Source organism: Caretta caretta, chromosome 6, assembly GCF_965140235.1.
Source record: "Caretta caretta isolate rCarCar2 chromosome 6, rCarCar1.hap1, whole genome shotgun sequence".
NCBI classification, from domain to species: domain Eukaryota; kingdom Metazoa; phylum Chordata; order Testudines; family Cheloniidae; genus Caretta; species Caretta caretta.
In genome coordinates, this window is record NC_134211.1 from 38,077,742 (window position 1) to 38,084,786 (window position 7,045).

The window sequence follows — 7,045 nt, forward strand, 5'->3', positions numbered from 1 at the left end:
CGCTCATTTGTTCTTTTCCTAGTTTGATTAACTATTCAGAGCAGGTAGTCCTAAGCAAAGAACAAAGATTGCGTAATCTGAACTTTAACTCATACTTCACAGGCCGGTGCCTCAGTCAGTTTGTGAGGAAAAGCAATTATTGCACTTGAGCTAGCACCAGGAACAGTATTATAAAGAAGGGTCAATGACACACCATTTCACTGGTACAAAAATCATTTTTTATAAAAGCACTATAATTTCACCTTCCTGACTGAAAAACCTGTCAAAAGGAACACTGGCAATATGTTAGCTGCTTGAAACCCTACCCCTAAGTAGCTTTGGGCTATGGTTATAACAAATGATTAAGCACCATTTTTTCTCCCTCAAACCCCTTAACTAAATACTTTCTTAACCAAGATGTAAATAGCGCTCACTTCCAAACAAATGAGAGAAGGAAAGTGATCTGTGCCTGACCAACATTAATTTAAACTGATCCTTGATACCGTTTGTAGCTTCTGTTTTAACAGTGATTGCTCCCAATCTTTAAAACAATTGCTGCTCCCTTTGGAATGGGCAAATTGCTTCACTGAGTGACAAGTTAGTCCTCTTGCTGTGAGATTGGAAGCTGTTCCTTCCATCAAAAGTGAGCTAGTTGGAAATAACTGATTTTATGCTTCACTGAGTTTGGTCTTGCCTGAATACAAAAGCACATAATCTTACTGCTTGCCATGGATAAGAAGCTTCCTATGTGACTGATGCATAAAGTGCGCAGCCAGAGCTAGTGCCTGTTGTGTATGGGAGGAAGGGGTTAGCTAGGAGAAACATCCTTTCAGCAGCTACTGTGTGATGTGGGGGCAATAGCTGGCCCAAAATAATTCCTCTGACACACCTCAAAAGACTTAAACAGCACCCCTTCACTCCCCTCGCATGTTTCTACAGAACCCTTCCATTTCAACATGTGTTGGAAGGTTTTTCTGGGCTGACTGAATTGTTTAACACAGCATAAAAGGAAACTCAATGTCAAATATTTCCCTGTCAAGTCTCTTTCTCACTCTCCATGACGTGGTTGGTCTGTGAGGATGGAAACATTGAATTAAAAACCTCTTTAAGTGCTGAATTGCTGACTTAGAGCTTATTTGCCTCTGCCCCACTCGCCCATGCAGTGTGGAGATGTATCATGTGCTAGGCTAATTGTAATTCCCCAGCATGCACTACACTAGGCTTCTGAACTGAAGCAAGGAGGGCTGGACAGTCATTTGAGAAACATTCGCAGCTAATGGAAAAGCAGCTGGGGTAATTCTTATACAAATCCATCCTCTGTGGGAAAAGAGAAGCTTAAGCCAGTAAATGCAGTATCGGACCGTGCTTGAACTCTGAAACTGTATGTCAGCTTTGGTGGGAAAACAAACATTCTATTTGCCATTAATGTGCTATTGGGGAACAAGTGAGACAACAGACTTCTGTATTAGGGAAGAACCCATGTCTTCAAAATCTTATATTAATCCCATTTCTCACTCAGAAAAGAAATCAATGTTGTTCCCTCGGACAGCTTCTCGAGTTTCAACTTCTAGGGTCCATAATGGTCCCAGAGTATTTATTTTTCAGATAGAAAGAATGATAAAAATACAATAGCAAAATTGGAGGCGACCTATATGCTTCCCTAACCCATTCCCATATTCTAGAGCCTATTAACAACTTTGAGGGTGAAAAATGGGACCAAATACGTACTTTTCTTTTTAATGAAACATGAACAGAACCTTGCAAAAAATCTAAGCTCTTGACAAGTATTGCACTAGTATAAGAGACATGACTCATATCAAGGGGGAGCTCTCCTATATGGAGAAAAATATTATTTACAAGAGAATACTGGGAAAGCATGTCTATGCAGCTAGTATTACATTCCATTAAATCTTAATAGGAATTTTTAATACTCATTTTGAAAAATAAATTTAAAAATGTGCATAGTGCAATATTTCAAGCTGCAGTAGCACAACTGTAAAATTGTGTTATTCCATCCTTAATATACAAAGCCTACTGAAGCACATTTAAGCACTTAATGGATTTTGCTCTTTTTAAAATACATCATAACATTGTACTTATGTCACTTAGGAAAGCTGATCAAATGGTATGTATAGTTAAGCTATAAGTCTTAAGTAAAAATGTTTTAGCATTCATCATGATAACTTAAATATCTAAATAAACTCTTCTTAAAATCCAGTATATCTGGCATTATATTAATATTGTATATAAAGTATTCCATATTTCTGAAATGGAACACAATATAAATTTCCCAATTAAGTTGCAGTTTATACGTACAGTGGGGTATTTAATTGTATTAACTTAAATGCCAGTTTATATGTATCCACCAGAGGAACTGTATTTAAAAAAGATCAGTTAAGTGAAAGTGGCATCTCAGCCGGTAATATTATCTCACATTTCATGCTTGCAACCAGTTCAATTTGTACTGCTTTGTACAATAAGTGGAATAATCAAGAACACATAAAGTAACATAAGCTGGTATAAAATCTTCCGGCTTTGTTTAGCATTTGTTTAGCATATGATGCATTCACATATCCACTATCTCTGCAACTAACTGGTTCTGTAGGTCCAGTCCATGGGATGTCAATAGAGCTGGCTGAAACTCAGAATTTCCAGTTCATGGGAAATTCAAAAATTTTGAAATTTGGTTTCAGTCTAGCTCCGACTCTTTGTCCCCATCTACTCCTCCCATAGCTCTGGCTCTTATCTCCTTTCCATTTAAATCAAGAAGCTTCCTCCTCCAGGCTGCATGGTCCCAACAACACAGGTCACAGTGCACAGGAGAGAAGCTCCCTGCTCACAGCTCAGATGCCCAGATCCTGACCTGGCATTGCCAACAGCGGACAGAGTGGCAATTGCAGTAAAAGTCCTGCTCATCCCCAGTCTGGAGCATGCTCAGTGTGGGCAAACTTTGGCAAATTTAGTGGCCAAAATCTAAGAAGTCTGTAATGCACATGTGAAAACTACAATTTTTTTAAGTTTATAACTTGGCCAGATTTGGGTAGATTTTCAATGGGATGACAAAGGGCCCATCCCTGACACCAAGGCCCCTCTCTGTTTTGTGAACAGTGGCTTTGCAGAACTGGGCCCTTGGATAGCCTGACAGTTCTGCTGGTTGAGATGAGATTTTATTATCTATATTAGTTTTACACTACTTCCCTGCAAATCAGTAATATGACAGAATGACTGACCTCTGAAACTGGCTAAGACGAGTTCCCATTAATATTTTTATATGAATATCCCACAAAAGTCTATTTACCAAGCTTTCATGCCTGAAAAATGTCAACTGCTTCTCCATTCACTAATCTATTTATATCGCACAATACCATAAAATCAATACATGCCCACCTAGCATGCAAGCAAAGCAATAAACAAAATTTAGATCTATTTTAAATTACCTGCATCCCCAAGACTGCTTATTTGCCTATATTTCTTGCTAAATTACTGACTCAAGCAAAACTAGATGCTTAAATGAAACAGTGCAGAACAATGCTACTCTGACTTGGTTGCTTTAGTTTATATCCACTAGTAAGAAGAAACTTATAGCACAATTAGAAGTGCTCAGATCCTGGAAAGTACCAAGACTGCAACCTTCAATAGGTGTGATCACAGAATTCCTTAGTGTCCAATTTTTAAAAGATGCAGTTAAACCAAGGGCTTAATTTTCAGCGATTGTAAATCCAATTTTGCATGTACCCATTTGCACAGGCAAATGCTGGTCATCCGTCACTTTGTTACTGGATCTGAGTGTAACTGCTTACTTGCATGCTCAAATGAGATAACAGTGTGAGCAAACAGATGCATCTATAATTTAGCACATACATAATTAGAGACTACTGTCTGAAAATTTCATCCATAGTGACTGGCCTTTTCAATTTATACAGGAAACTATTCATTTTTGGGCCACAAGTCTTCAGCTTCAAAAGACAGTGGGTTAGCTGTTTTCATCCCCCCCCCCCCCGCCCACACACACACATATATTATTAGATTTAACTTCCATCAATTTATATGTTGCTTTTGAATAAATTTAGTTTCACACTCTCTATTATGCCTTCAACAAAATAATTTGCAATCTAAACTTTCTGGTGTGAACTAACCCTTTGAAATAAAAGTGGATAGGTTAGACACATGTGGGAGGAAATAGCGTGAATCCTCCTTTTAAAATGACTGCATTAAAACATAGGATTTGCTTCTTAAATTACCAACTTTTTTTTAAAGAAAAGATTTGCCGCTTGCCTCCAATATTTCAGGTTCATATCAGATTTACTTTGAATCCTTTTGATACATAAAATAACTAGAAAATACATTATTTTATTCAGTCTGAAAATAATGAGTCATTTAAATGGAAAGAAAAAGGCAAACACAGTTAAATGTCTGTTTTGCATAGTCAAACAGAGCAAGTGTCAGGCATGCTATTTCCTCCCTTATGCTGCAGAGATGATACAAACATTCATTTCTCAGATCAATATTCCACATGGACGAAAGAAGAGCAATATTGTAGCCAGTACTTCTGAGATTTCATTCATGTCTTGTTTTACTAATGAATTACTTACTTTTCTCACTTCAAGCATCTTCTAGTTAAACATCTCCAACCAGGGTGGCCCTTCAGGGGAAACCTCAATCAACCTACTATACCAATGCTACTGGAGCTCCACTTTATACTTCAAAAACAAAACTACGAAGCATGACAATAAACTGATTTAAAAATCTTATTCCCATCTCAACTCATCCTGTCCTTTCAGAATGGAGACCCCAGCAAAGTTTTTAAGCACATGCTTTAATCCATGCCCCTTCAGCAAAGCACGTCTGCATATGCTTAAATCCCATCCGAGTCAATGGGACCTTAGCACATCCCTAAAGGTAGCCATAGGTTCACCTTTAGGGATGCTGAATAGAGATGGGCTGCTGAACGCCTAAAAAAAATAGCAGTTTTGGTCACATAATTTACTTGATACTACAGTTAAATCAATGATGTGTGAAATGCTACATTTCTTTTACTGTTTTTAAATTTTGCTTTGACTCCCACCTTCTATATTTATATGGTGAATAAATATTGAAAAACAAAATTAAAGTGGAGGCATTTGTGACTATCAGCAGTACAACCCTTCACTAGTTGTCACTGAGCTAACCCTAGAAATCCAGTGTTTCCTCACAAAAACAAAAATCAAAACAGCCAGTGCTCTCACATCCTATTCTCCTTAGGGAAGTTTTACTAGCAGAAAGCTGGAGTGAAGTCTTATATTACTACTCTGTGCTTCATTCTCTCCTTCAAAGGTCAGCTCAGCATGCAGGGGAAATGCCAGGGAGCCAGAATACCTTCCTGATTCTCAAGGCCAGCCAAAGCCATGATAAGTCAGAGCCATTCCAGGTAGCTCTAACTGATGCCACTGATGTAGAAGCCATTACACAAACAAAAGATGTGTGAGGCAAAATGGTACTCTTATCATGTCCTCTCCCCATTGTTTCCCCTATCCAGCGTCAAGGGGTCACGACAATTGTAGGACCTGGAGTCAGCATAACTGCTCCAAGCAAGGAGTTGTCCTCCAATAGGGCAAGTCTCTGTGGGCCAGCTGTGGCCAGCTCCCTACTCCTTTGTCCCTCGCGTGGTACCGCAAGACAGACTGGAATAAATAATCCAGCCCTCTGTCTTCATTACTTTTTCAAATTGTACGTTATAATAGTATATTATGAAGATGCACAAATGTTGCTGGTCAGGAGAAATGAAAATATCCCGTGAAGCAGTCTCTTTTTTTAATCTTGAGCTTTTAAAATTCTTGATCCTTTTATTTAAAAAGTCATATTTGTTCATATACTCACTAGCATGAAAAGTTTGGTAATCTCTAATGGAAGGTATTAATCCCAGTGTGGAGGGCCAGCTCCAGGAACCACTTAATTTCCATTTACACTTTCAAAATAAAGTTTAAGAGGCATTTAGGCCTCATGCTGACTCGCTGGACTGGGATGAATTTCATATTAGCCAAGCGAATTAGTGAAGTTCTCCTGTATTTCTTCTCTGAGTACGAAATTATTCTTCCTCTCATACACCACTGATTCCATGAAATCTTTTGAAAATGACCCTGCTAGATCATTCCATAACCTCAATCTTTTGCCAGCACACCACAGATGCTGTTGGCATCTGATCTGTTTTGTCTATGTCTGAAATTCTAAATCCTCAGAGCAGGAGCTGTACACACAGCATACATATATGTACATATAAATGTGTAAATAACCTGCTGATACTCAATAAATAATACTTGACCAGATCCTTAGCTGGTATAAATCAGCACAACTCCACTGACTTAGGGCTTGTCTATACTACCTGCCAAATCAGCGGGCAGCAATCGATCCAGCAGGGGTCGATTTATCACGTCTAGGAGAGAGGCAATAAATCGACCACTGAGCACTCTCCCACAGATTCTGGTACTCCACCAGAATGAGACGCGCAAGCGGAGTTGACGGGAGAGAGTCAGCTATCGACTTACCACAGTGAAGACACCGCAGTAAGTACATCTAAGTACATCAACTTCAGCTAAGCTATTCATGTAGCTGAGGTTGCGTATCTTAGCTCGACCCCGTGAGGTAGTGTAGACAAGCTATGCTGCTTGTAGCTATGCTGATTTACTCTTGCTGCCACTTCGATATACCCTTTCTTTTTAGATGTGCAAAACTGTACAGCTGATTGCTTAGACTCAGAGCTGCACGAAATTCAGAAGTTTGGGAAACACATCACAAATTTGCATGTTATCCTTGCACAAAGGCCAGACTACTCTTCTCTGTATCATTCCAATTGTTATATATATGTGCTAAGTTTATAAAAACAAATCTCTTCATGCTTTGGTTTGCTCCTCGTGAGTTTCAGGTCTGAAGGAATCTCAAAGAATTCAACGTGAAACTCTGTCAAGGAAACTGCTAAGTTCCATGTGGTTCTGTGCAGAAAACTATACAGAGTTACATGTTTAACATGGGTCAACATAAAACTGTAACTCAACCAAGTTTTACTCATTTCACTCAACACTGGATCCTGCTT

The 7,045-nt window shown here is 38.8% G+C and overlaps 1 non-coding gene across 1 annotated transcript; it reads right to left on the reverse strand.

The window, feature by feature from the left end:
• Positions 1 to 6,728: 6,728 nt before the first annotated feature.
• LOC125639252 (U6 spliceosomal RNA) lies at positions 6,729 to 6,831 on the reverse strand. The gene has a single exon (XR_007357433.1). It is a non-coding gene; the product is annotated as a U6 spliceosomal RNA (small nuclear RNA).
• Positions 6,832 to 7,045: the final 214 nt, after the last annotated feature.